At 23.5% G+C, this 14244-nt stretch overlaps 1 long non-coding RNA gene across 2 annotated transcripts; it reads right to left on the bottom strand.

Moving 5' to 3' along the window:
• Window positions 1–330: 330 nt before the first annotated feature.
• LOC107453370 (uncharacterized) lies at window positions 331–11968 on the bottom strand. Of its 2 annotated transcripts, none has more exons than XR_001585316.4 (3): window positions 11612–11803; window positions 6710–6818; window positions 331–706 (listed from the first exon to the last, which is right to left on the bottom strand). It is a non-coding gene; the product is annotated as an uncharacterized LOC107453370 (long non-coding RNA). The 2 variants fall into 2 exon arrangements; XR_001585315.4 differs by lacking the exon at window positions 11612–11803 and adding an exon at window positions 11842–11968 and having other exon boundaries at window positions 332–706.
• Window positions 11969–14244: the final 2276 nt, after the last annotated feature.

Here is a 14244-nt window from a genome sequence, read left to right as displayed (position 1 = left end):
AATTGTTCTAAAAATCAATTATAAAATAAACTCACATTGCTTTAAAGTGCGTATTCTTAACCTTAAAATAACAAAAAAACATATATTTTGATGGATTGTTATATATGCTCTAAAAGTTTTCGAAAAAAATTTATGGCTGAGAAAAAAAAAACCTAATAATTGTATGAAAAACGAATATTAATACGAATATTAAACGAATATTTTGAAAGGCGATATCTTATTAGGATTTTACGTATGTTTTGTTAAATTGTGTCTAAAACTCTATAAAAGAGACTCTTCTATAAGAAACTCTTCCCTAATAATCTTTCAATCACCATCTATTTTATTCAATAATTTTGAAATTTCCTTTTCCACTTAAATAAATAGAAATGTTTTTACCATTGCAATATTTATCTTAATTAACATTTTCAAACATTGTAATAACAAATATTCAAATTGTATTTTTTTTTTTTAAAAAAACGAAGTAATTTTCTAAGAATTATTTATTTATTTTTATTTATTCATTATTTTTTCAAATTTTCTCTGAAATTTCATGGATAATATTTTCCAAATTTCAAAAGTTCCAAGTTTTAGTAAATAGTTTTTTTTCCCTATTTTGATTCAGAATGTTCATTTTCAATCTTCATTTCAATTTTCAATCTTCATTTCAATGTTCAATCTTCATTTCAATGTACAATCGCCATTTTCAAACTTTTTGCTGCTCTCACTAAAGGAGAAATACAAGAAACGAAAGAATGTATGCTTTAATCTAAGAAACGAAAATGGCTTAGACATTTCAAAATTAAACATTTAAATGGATTAAACATTTTTATATAACTGACTTATGTCTTAATAGCTGGTTTCATAATATTCCTTCTAACTATTGAAGTATTTTAATGTAACTACCCAATAAGTGTATAGAAATGTTTAGAAATTAATATAACTAACAAATAACAGTTAAAATAATTTTAATGATAACTAACAATAGACATTAAAAATGGTCTAGGTATTTTAATGTAAATAACTTTTATCTGAATAGTTATTTATATTAAAATTTAAGTAACTTACCAATGCCAAGTCATTCAGATATTTTAATAAAACTAACAATAAACGTTTAAAATTGTTTAGGTATTTAAATATAGCTGAGAATAAACAGTTAATCTGGTTTAGGCATTTTAATATAACTAACAATAAACGTCTAAAACTATTTAGATGTTTAGATGTAGTAAATATGGGAAATGGTTTGGATATTTTAAACATTCTAAATTATTATTTTAGAAAATAATTACAGTAACTTATGTAATAAAATAATTATTGTGATTATCGATATCAATCTTATTGTATTTATCTTAAACGTATTTGGATGTTATACATTTGCAAATTAAATAGGATTTAATTTACGAAATTCTTTATAGAATCATTTGTTTTATGTATTTATTCATTGATTTATTTTCACCTTTCTTTAAAGGAATACAGCTTAGTTTTAATACACTTAAATAAAATAAAATAAATGTAAATTTGAAAAAAGATCTGATAAGTGGAATTCTAAATTTAAGTTTAACTGTAAATACATTATGATTATTATTGAGTAATAAGACAAGTCTAACGATGCTTAAATTTTTATTTCTTTATTATCTTGTTTTTAAACGCACCTATTCGGCTATGATAATTTGCATCACGAAAATTAGCAAGAGGAGATGCTTTACTCGATTTGTAACTTTAGCAAATCTTTTTTCATAGTTGTAAATCTCGTCTTATGCGTGGTTGATCAACCAAAAAAGTAAGTCCTATTCTTTTCCACCAATTGTGTATATTCTGGTACTGAATCAGAACAAAATAGGAAGTTCAATGTTTTATCTCAAGGATATACATATTTAGAGATTTACTATCTTCTCTTTTACGTTTTATCTATAACAAATGATTTACTATCACGCTCCAACAAATATCTTATTTGTATTTATTATTCTTGATATTTTCTATATCATGTAATTATTGTATTTAAATAACCAAAGATTTTATGATTAGTTGATATTATCACTAAGTTTTATTTATTTATTTATTTTGAAAACAACTACACTGTTAAAAATTTTGTTGTGCTGTAAACTACAATCACAATTCTTCTAGGAAACTTGTCGAGACTTAAAAAATTAAGATCAACAACTGCATTATTAGAAATTTGGTGCACATTGAACTACAATATCGTGCAACTTTGCCATTTGAATCAGGTGATTAGTCGAATCAGGTTAATTTTTAAAAACGTGATTCTATTATTCATCCTAATTTAAACAGTTCATTTTAACAACTTATTAAGGGTGCAAGATATTTGAGCAACATTATGGTTCCATGGACAGATATTATGGTTCAACATTAATTTTTTTTTTATCTGAGACTGTACCAAATAATTTTTACAAAGAGTTTTATAACTCTGATGGATACAATAAAAGAGACAATAGTTTACTCAGTTTGGAATAGTTTACTCAATTGTTTGCCTAAATTGAAATTATTTAAGTATCCGAACCATAATTTTATTCAGAAACTTTTATCCAGATTTGATTATCCAATTTTGATTAATTTTTATGTTTTTAACATAAAAATTAATCAAATCTGGAATTCTTTTAGCTATAAAACTAAATGAACAGCATAAACTAGAAAAGCAGTAAAAATTCTTAAATTCCATAGATAAAATGTCGGAAATAAACTATTGAGAATAAACTATTGGAATCAGACTATTTTAATATAACTCTTAAAAATAATTTGGAATAAAAATTCCTAGTATTGACTATGTTTATAAAACATTTTTATCGATTAAGACAATTATAATAAAATCCCTTTTAATCTTATTTAATTAGTAAAAAATTAACGGCACATATTTTTTTTCCGCTTCGCTTTGTTAAAAAAATATATTGATAAAATATCATTGCCACTGAAAAATCATTATTTTTGCATTAAAAATTCAGTTAAAAATCGTTATTACCTTTGAATAACTTTTTTTTTAAATTAAAAAATAATCTTAATGAAATACAATGTTTTGAATAAATAAAAAATAGTTGTTAATAATGATTAGGGACCTTTAATAAATTTTATCGAAATTACCAAACTAGTTCGAAGAAATTTATTGGAATGTTATGTGTTAATAAACATTCTCAACAAAGCCATATAAAATAATAACAATTTAAATAATTTTATGAGTATTTTAGGTGCTTTTATATGAGCTGATAAATAATTTTATGAGTATGTAGTTATTTTTGAGTATAGATTTTATTTATGAAAAATTAATTATACTTTCTCTTTAATCATAATTAATAAATTTATTGAGATTGTGGCAATCACCGTGAGAAAACAACAATATCCTTGTTTATATTAAAGAAAGCTTGTTTGTGAAAAACAAAATTACAAGTTTCCCTAAAGGGAGAAAAGGAGGTATTTTTCCTTTTAATTGAAGGTTAGACTAACTAGGGGCTGACCGAAATTATTAGAGAACGGATATTTTCTCCGCTTCCGCTCTATCCAAAGATTGTTACAAGGTGTAAACATGTTTTCTCTCAAGTATAACAAGAAAATGATTTTTATCTGCGATGTACATATTACGCCAACTTTAAATGAGTTTTACAAGAATACTGACTGCCATTCTGTGTTCAGCTAAAAAATGTCAATTAATTGTAAATAAAATTTTTGTAAATAATATTTTGTTATTTTATATTTTGAAGTAATACGTATTTTTTAAAAAAAATAAAAAATGCCCCCATTTTTAGGGGGTGAAGGTAAAGGTTTTGTCAGGGAATTACAAAAATGCATAATTTCTATGAACCAGTATTTATAAAATTTAAACCAGCACCAATTGTTTTTTCTTTTTCTTCTTTCAATTAAATTTTATTAAAGTATTAAGTGCCAAATGCCAAATTTTAGATGTCGTGATGACCTGTGATCGATATTTATGGACCCTTGAGTAATATATATTTTTTAGCAATATTATGTTCACGTTTCTATAATTCTTATCTACTCTGAAATTAGACGTAGAAAAATATTCTGGTAAAATTACCGTACTATATGGTAATGACATTTCCGGAGGGAAAAAAACCATAATTCTGGTTAGTGAAACTAAAATATACGGTATTTAATCATCAGATAATATTATCAAATCTAAGGCATCATGATTGTATTATCAAACTTTCACACATTTACAAAATTTTATCATATATTATAAAACCATATTTTATTGTTAATTTTACTGATTACAATGACATTTCTGATTTTTTTTAAAAAAACTGAAATTCTGGCAATAAAAACCAAAATATGTGGTATTTAAACTATTCATTTTGTAGTTTTGCCCTTCATATGGTAAAAACTTTCAAGAAATTCTAGTTTTCAAAATTATATTTCTTATTGCCACACATTCAGCAAAAAATATAACTGAAAAGTAAATTTAACTGTCGGGATAAAATTACTAAACATCATGATAAATTAGTTTTAACACACTTACCAAATTTTATAACACATTATAAAACCATATCTTATTCTTTATTTGATTAAATTCATTATCAAAGCTCTTCGGCAAAAATTACCGAGCTTTTTGGTGTTTCCATAGAGCCAGAAACACTGTACGTACTAAACATATTGTAGCAGTTCTGACCATACTTTTTTTCTCAGTGTATAATATATTTCATTCAAATACGCAATATTTTTAATGGTGAAAAAAAAACTGACATATGAAATAATGTTATCATTTTAAATAATAAAAATGTCGTACTAATCATGTTTACAATAGGGTAAAAGTTGAGTTTTATTTTTATCAACATTATGGAGTGTTTTGTCGTTCATAATCATTCATTCTAATCGGTTTTTATGCATTAAAACATTCCAAACTTCGTTTTGAATTTAATTTCGATTTTGTAAGATGTGAGCAGTAATATTTTAGATGAAAAAATCTTAATTATTTTTTTTATAAATTTTGAAACAAAAAAGCTATTTTTTTAGCTTTAGAATCTTCTTTTAATAATAACTTAGACCTGGATTCTAATGAAATTTGCATTTTTGAGCACATTTTTAATTGATTCAAAGTCATTGATTTAATCTAATAATATTTTGTTCGAATTATATTTTGTTACAATTTCTAATAATAATCATTAAAATTTAAATAAAAATATTAAGTATTATGCTATAAATATTATATTATAATAAATTATTAATATAAATTTATGCTAGAAAAAGATTTTGCTTAAACGTATTTGCATAAACGATATTATAAACTACATTATTTAAATAAACTAAAGAGTAAAAAACTATTTTATTTTTTTCGCAACTAAAACGGAAATAAGTGAAGTCCATCAATTTCGCAATCACCACCTAAATTTTCCCCTACGTTTCCTCCCCCCCCCTCCCCGTTTTTGTTTCAAATGTGACAAAAGTAAAATTATTAACTTTTCCTTGAGTCATGAGTTCTTTTTATCTATTATAAACAAAATAATGTTACCACTAGAGCGAAACTTTATGATTTAGCATAATTTTTAGATTTATCAATCTCTATGGGGGGAATTTCACTAAGAAAATCCATAAATCAATATTTGGACAAAAACTTTTTCTTCTCATTGTTTTAAAAAACTTTTATTAAAAAATTTATTAAAATAAGAATGTAAAACATAAAATAAAGTATCTTTCACTTAATTAATAAATTTATACAAATAAATGAGGATTTTTAAAGTAGAACACTTTTTTCAAATAGTTTTATTAGGATAGAAGCTTAAAGTTCAGTAAATATTATTTTAAAACTTTTATAATTGAGTTCTTAAAAATCGGATCTAAATTTTATTTCAGATTTTTCTTATTTGTCATTACTTTATTTCATTAACATATTTATGGTAATTATCAATCAATTAAAATATAAATATTTTTTGTTAATTAAAACACTACTTTTATTGTATACTAATTTCGAAAACTAATAATGCTTTATTTTTATTTTTTACAGTATTCTGTATATTTTCCGGAGTACTCTTAACAAGGTGAATATTTAATGTTTAGGTGCTTTCATAAACACTAAATTAGCACTTAAATTCGACATTTTTTAAAGTCAAATTTAAGTGCTAATTTAGAGTTGACAAATTTTTATCTATTACTTTTAAGAGATTTTGTTTTGTAATTTAAAATCAATTTTTAATTAAAAAGTTTTCAGGATTTTAGATATGATATTTCAAAGAGTTGTTGCGCTAAAAATGAAAGCTCATTTTTTTTTTTTCAAACTTGTTTAATTGTTCTAAATATATGTCGAAAATTCGCCAAAGAGCATAATTATTTTTCTAACGTAAACTTTACTTCAAGTTTTATAATTACCTTATTTATCTCTTAAAATTAAAAAAATAAAGGAAAGGAGATTTCAAAACTCAAACTCAAATATAATTTTATAGGAAGTTAACCAAATATAACTATATGTTTTGAAAGATTTAAAAAATTTTCTACGCAACAAAAAAGTTATTAAAATGTGAGTTACAATTTCATTTGAATGTAATTATCTCATTTTGATAACTTACTTAATTTAATTACATCTTAAAATTTAATTTTTCGTTTCAGATATAAAGAAATTTTAAAACAATAAAATTTTCTCCACCATTTTAGCTTTTCATACTTATTTTCATTCGTTAAAACAAAACACAAATTACTATTTTTCATTCAACGGAGAATGGAACAATCGAAACGGAATAAAAGTTATTATTCGCCGCATGGGATCATCTTCAATTACCGTCAAATGATTCGCGATCTTTTTCATCTTTCAGAACTGAGTAGCCGAAACTTCCATTCCAACAAACCGCTTGAAAGCACTCCTGATGTCGCAGTCGTAATCTTCAAATCTAAATATTCAGAAGAAAATTTAATTAGCATTTTATAGCATTGATTCATAGCATTTTATCATCACTATACTTATGTCATAAATTATGCATTTTATCTCCATATATATTCTCGAAAAGAATATTAAACAAATTGTTAATGTTGTTAAATTGTGATATTAGAGTATATTTTCATTATTTAAAACTTGTTAATATAAAATTTATTTTGCGAGAATATTTTACGACTGCAGTTTAATTTTTATGAAATACTCAAAATATTTTTTTTAATTTTGTGACGAAATATTGTAATTAATCTTTTAAAACGAAATTTGTATTCAGTTGTATAATGTATCTTCAATATTAGATTGTTGTCGGTACACTGTAAAAGGTTTTTGTGCATAGTTGCCGCCATTTTTGGTGTTGAAGCAAAACCAAAATTTTTTTGGTGAATTATTTTTTATTTTTTTACTACTGTTGTCTTATTAAATAATGTAATTACCAAATGTAAACAATAATTATAACTATAAAGCAAATCTTTGTCCATAATTATTAAATATAAACATTTTAATGAAATCAATTAAATTAGCGTAATCAATCTATATGAGCAGTAGAACAATATAACTTAAATTAAAAACCAATTAGGTATTTTTAAAATAATACAAAAAATAAAAATACGCTATTAAATGACGTAAAATAAATCCTCCAAGTAAGTTACAACGCATAATAATGATTATTATGATTTTATATTGATATGAAAGCAAATAAAATTATGCTATTAGTATACTTAAATAATGAAACATCATAATTTTCATTCAAAATTAATACAAATAATTGAAATATGCTACTTTTAAATTTCTCTATGACCTAGTATAAATAATTTTCATAAATTTAATAAACAGTAATTATCATTATGGTTACTCATTTAGGAAACTTTGTAGAAGAACATGTTTAGTATCATTTTAATGCTTCAGAAAAAAAGAAGAAAAAAACAAGTATTACAATAACATCAGAAAATTGCTTAGAATTAACTTATTTTCAATGAAATTGAAAATAAATCATTGTAGAACTTAACAAAATAAACTCGTATTTTACGCTCAAAACCAAATATTATAAAATAAATTAACGGTTAAGATCTACAAACGAACAAAATAAGTTAGTAAGCCTGAAAGTTTTCCACTTTTTTAACATTGTTTTTAATTAAGCTCATTTTTTTTATTGTGAAATGGTATAAACTATAAATAGATACACATTTGAAACAAAACAATTATAGTTTAAATTTAACACAAATAGTAAAATTTGTGTTGTTGTTTAAATTAGAATAATTATTGCAAAAATAATTGAGTTCAATTGTAAACATAGCAGCGGTATTTTAAAACTTCACATATGTGCCTTTTTTAAATAATAAACAACTCGTTTTAAAAATTAGCCTTTTTCTTACAAATAATAAAACAATTACAATAAACAACATAAATCATAATAAAATGTATATAAATAAAAAGAAAATGTAATCTTTAAAATATGAGAAATAAAAGTTAGTTATTATTTATTTCTCCCCTGAAATAATCTGCACAAACAAATTACAAACCATATCATTAAAAACAAATATTTTTATGAAAATAATTTAATTTGCTTATGGATTAAATATTAACAACATTTCAACTCTATATAAATATCGAAATATAAATATTACATAAATCTTACATAAATGTAAATATTACATAAATATATAATATTTATAAAGACATAAATATAATTTAAGTAATAATGTAAAAAAAGTAATACAAATTATAAATATATAGTAAAATAAAAACTTTCGTTAACACAACTTAAATAATTTTAATAAGTTCAAAAAACATAGTATTATCAAAGCTTCCATTAAAAAAACCTGAACGATTTTTAATTAGTTCCTGAAACATAGTATTATTAAAGCTTCCATTAACACAACTTAAGCAACTTTAACAACAAGTTCCAAAAATATAGTATTACTATAGTTCCCATTAACACACCCCAAACAATTTTAATAAATTCCTAAAATATAGTATTAATAAAGCTTCCATTAACACAACTCAAGCAATTTTGATAAGTTCCAACAATAAACAACAAAAATTAATTAGTAAATAATCGAACATTAATAAAAAAATTAAAAATGGCGTTATTGTTTTTAAGCCTAAATGAGCCTACATATAATGAGCCAATCAAAAGCCTACATATAAACAAAAAAATATGATGCTAATTTTAAATGTAAATCGGTAAGTGTATAATCAAGTTAACTTTTTCAACAGTAGCGTGCAGACAAAGATGTAATAAGTTTTTAGAGTTTATTAAAACACACATAACCTTCCGTTTAATACACTTTCTTGCACCAAAAAAAGCTATTAAAAGTATACACGCCCTTATTCTCTGTTGTTCAGCCTACATGAAAATTGCTATTTTTACCGCCACTGTTCGTAAACTCATAACCACAGGCCGCACCTATACTCAAGTAATCAAAATATAAGACATTGTTTTTGTTAGAAAAAAAGGCTATGCTTGTAGTACTGTTAAAACAGCTTGGTCAGTAAGCCAGTAGGTAATTTGACATAAAACTTATTTCATATTTTACAAAGAATTAATTGAGCAATTATTTGTACAACAACATTTATCTTGTTTTATAATAGAATTTTAGCATCTTACAATTATGAAGACATATCATTATTCAACGCTTACACATATTAGTTGAGAAAATTAATTTAATTTTTCATATTTATAGACGCCATCTTAAATTTCAAATTACATTATATCATTAATTTTATGTAGTTTTTCCATTATAATTAAATAATTCTTGTAATTTATGTTATCTATACGTTACTATGTAACTTATGTTACTGTTTGCAACTTAAATGTCACGAAAAATAAAACGTTTTATATATAGGTACCTTTCTTGATTTTTTTAAGTCAAATATTTATGGATTTTAGGCTTAATTTAATTATTTATTTTGGGGATTAATTTAATCATTTATTTTTATGCTTGGTTTTAATGTTTTTTAGGTTTAGTTAAATTTTTACCAAAAGAATTTTTATTAATTCCTTCACGAAATGATATTAACTTTTCTTAGTTCAGTTGTTTTTATTATTTTGTTAATAATATATATTTAGTACGTACGAAAGTTTGTTTTTTCTTTTTTAAATTTTTTAAAGAGATAGAAATTTTACTTACAGATTGCAGTCCGTTTTCCTAGGGGTAATTTTTTCCTATGGTGCGCTTACTTCCCACTTTCCCTATAGTTTTCGCTTTATTTTTTGGAAAAATTCGAAGAAAAAACGCACTAAGTATGGTCATTGTGAAAAGCCTGATATTTTCGCACGAAAATAATTTGTTAAATGCATATGCATTTATGTTTATGAACAAATTGATATCCAAAAGAAATTGGATTTTAAGCAATTCATATGGATTTCAAACGAATACATGTCTTACTCCTTCAAATTCCATTAATTATGATGTATTCATGTTTTTTAATGGAATTATCAATGAAATCTCTATTAAATGTTTCACTTTCAATAAATGTTTTCTCAATGGGTATCAATATTAGAAATATATCTAAAAGGCTTTAGTTATTTCAATATTCATAAAAAAAATCTAAAAAATAAAAAAATTCTGCAATTGAAAGGTTTGGAACATCTACAATAAAACATCTATTGTAAATTATTTCCCTTTTATGAATCAGCTAAGGAATGATTTTGTACTTTCAATGCCAAAATTTGCTAATTAAATAATTTGTGCCTGTTCTGTAGATGTGTTTCAATTTAAACAAAAATTTAAAATCCGAAGACACAATAATGTAAATTATGTAAAAATTTTATGAAGCATGTCATCAGTTCTACAAAATAGGCGATGATTCCAAAGCATACTGCAACTTATCTTATGAATTAAAAATAATAATGATTTTTCTTAAATAAATTAACTTTCTAAAAATATAATGCAAATTCTTTTATGCTGCTATTTCAAATTCAATAATTTTTAATAAATGAGAGCATTCAAAATAACATTCATGTTGCCTTGAAATATGCATATATGTTCATAAATAAATTATTAATTTAATATTGCAATAATTTAATAAATTAACACAATAAAAATAAACTAAGAATGCTTTTTCTTGTATCATGTAATAAAACAAAATCTCTGATATTTTAAACGCAAACAATAATTTTTATTCTATTTATAATTTATTTGAATGCTAATTGGCATATAAAAGTATCTCAAAAAGAGAGGTCAAAAATATTTTTTTACCAATTTTTTTTGTTTCATGACAGATATAGTATAAAATGTAAAGAAAAGTTCATTCTTGGTAAAAGAAATTTATTCTACATATTATAAATTAAATATTCAATCTACATAAAATGCATATTCTGCATGAAACTTTGTTCTACATAATACTTCTATTTACAACACGTTTTTTTAAATATGCAATATTAATTTAAAAATTTAAGAAGTGTAAATATCTAACATATTTAAGCAATAAATATGATATAGGCAACATCTGAGGCATGCATGTTGTACAAATCATTTACAAGAATCTGTGAAGTATTTTACATAAACGGAAGCTTATACAAATACTTACTTAAATAACGCTTACGTAAAATGTGTGATTTGCTTAACAATTAAAATGTGAACCTATATAACTACAGCAATCAATTTAGTCTTAAAAAATTATAGTTTTTTTTTAAAAAAAAATATGTAGTTTATAGATTGGAATTAATTGAAAGTCTATGAAATGGATAATAATAAAAAGCTTTAATAAGATATATAAATAAAAAAGCTTATAAATTTCGAAACTTACTAAATGATGATCATCTATTGACAAATGAGTAGAATATACACATAAATTTAATAATAAAAATATTTTTTTCGTTTTTTTATGAGAAAAAATTTAAAAAAAAAATAAATTTTAATATTTTTTAAACAAAATAAAATAAAAACTACAACTTAATGATTAGAACTTATCGTCACTCTGACCAACTATGAGTGAAGTTATCAAAAAAGCAAGTGAAAAACTCTGAACGTTCTTACCTAAAGTCTCCCACGCCGAGGTATGTAAATTGATATCAGAATCCTTAATGATAATTACCCCTTGTTTCAGAAAACATGCGAGTTGAGAGAAAATAGGTTGCAACACCTGTTTTCGAACTCTTGGGGAAAAAAAGAAAAAGAAAAACGCTTTCCTTGATTTTCCCCCAAAACCAAGATGTGGCAAAAGTTAGATTCAGTTTAGAATTTGACGCCGTTCTACACGAAAAAATTTTGTTTCTTATTTTATTACCGTTTACACCTGGACAACCTGTAACATTTTTCGTAATCTATATCTGAAACTTATTAGTATTATCTGATAAAATTAATTAGACATGAGAAATGTAAATTGCAATATTTACCAATTTCGAAAACATTTTTTTACTGTTCGTTTTATCGTGATAGTTGTAAACAAATATAAAGTAATAAAAACACTACCATAATTTCATGAATTGTCATTGTGGAATGAATGCCGTAATCTTATTGTAGGTGAAATTAATTATCAAAAAGGCTGTTTTATTTGTCTGATTAATATGGAAAGCATTCATATTTTGCTAGGAAAGGTGCGCATAAAATTTACAAATTTCAAGTATATTCCATATTAAGTAAGGTTTTGATTAGTATGAATAATTTACCACACTTCAATTTTTTTTTAAATGATATAAATAATTCTTGCTATCGTAAAAATAAATGTATCGAAAATAAAGTGTTTCTAATTTTAAGAAACTTTGTGCGAAAATAAGCAATAGGTTTCTCAAAATCAATTAAAAAATATCAAAGTGATTTGCACTTTTTTTTTAAAAAATAATTTAAAAAATAAGATAAAATTAATATAAAAATAAATTTAAAATGAAACTCTATATCACATTTTAATACTTATTTTCCGTAAAAAAAAAAAAAAAACTCTTGCAGTATTATTTGAAAAAATAAATTTTCTATGCGCTTTATTTATTTTAAAAAAATTTAAATGAAAAAAAAAAAGAATCACAATACTTCACTTTCATTTACATTACTATACTTTTATTGCAAGCAATAAAAAAAAGAAAAAAAGAAATTCCCAATAAGCCCTCCTTTCACCGATGATAAAAAAAGAACACAATGGCTGAAAAAAAAAGAAAAATCTGCCAATGAAAACCTCCTAAAAAGTCTAAAATATTCACCTTAAAAGTAAGAGTAGTATATAACACAGTAAATGCATTTGAATAAAAACTTATTTCATCAGTCAAAACTACTTTTCAACAAATTATTTAATCAGTTCATTTCATCGGAAAAATAAGATAATTCAATAGCACGACGGGGAAGATAGCAGTCCTTTTACGAACGGATTCTTTCAACCGTATAAGTGATTCAGACAGTACTAGTACAACAACATACACTTGACTTGAGTTAAAGAGCCCTCGAAGATAACTCAAACCCAGGCTTTTGTAGTTATATTCGAAGTGGGAGGTAAGCAGAAGCTTAAGTAAAGGTATAAGTTTGGCTTATCTACCTAATTTTGGAAACCTTGAATATATTTTCACAATATTCAAATAAAAAATAGATTTTTTTTTATAAATTTTTTATACGATTCGGCAGACGATTTGAATGTATATTGTTCATAGATTTGTATAATATATAATATTGTTATTATATGTTATATATGTTCATATATATAAATTTTCCAAATGCTTTTCAATATCAAAAAGAGGATTTTGTATATAAAATTATGAAAAAAATATGTAATTTTATTAAAAACACGCGTTAAGTTTTGCTGAAAATGTCGAAAATATCATTTGTTCTTATTTGACTTTTTTTTCCTTTGTTTTTTTTGTATTGCTGATGAATGATTGTGTATCAAAAGTTGCTTTTATAACTATCATTTACTCTAAAGAAAAGGAATTTTGGTAAATTATAATGATTGCTATCAACAGGAATTTATTGATATCGGTAACAATATACATCTGCAGCTGCATTTTTAATTGTGAATTTAGACGATACAAAAAATATGGCAATCAACGAAATGTATTTGTGTATTGTTTAATGACTTTTTTTATAAAAAATTTGGTATAAGTAAGTATTTGGTAAAAGTATAATTTGGTAAATATCACTGGAAAAAAAAAGAAAATTTAAAATATGCATTTAAAATAAACATTAAATTTTTCTGAAAAGGCTTTAAATCTTTTTTTGTATAATTTGTCTAATGTTTAGTATGATTAGCGCATGTATATCAGAGATTATACATCTAACTACATTTATAACTATATGAAACTATCATTCTCCTTCATGTGGAGGTGGACTTACAAATGATACCGTTTAATAATGACAGATTTAAACATGTAATATTTTTCGATTAAATAATTTTTCATTACAATTTACACTTGTAGTATTCTTTACCCAGCACTCTCGCTAAATTTGATTGAAAATATC

Source organism: Parasteatoda tepidariorum, chromosome 1, assembly GCF_982258835.1.
Source record: "Parasteatoda tepidariorum strain Cologne lab strain chromosome 1, Ptep-v5.0, whole genome shotgun sequence".
Lineage (NCBI taxonomy): Eukaryota > Metazoa > Arthropoda > Arachnida > Araneae > Theridiidae > Parasteatoda > Parasteatoda tepidariorum.
The sequence above is the reverse complement of the archived record's forward strand: the minus strand, read 5'-3'. Positions and strand labels throughout refer to the sequence as shown.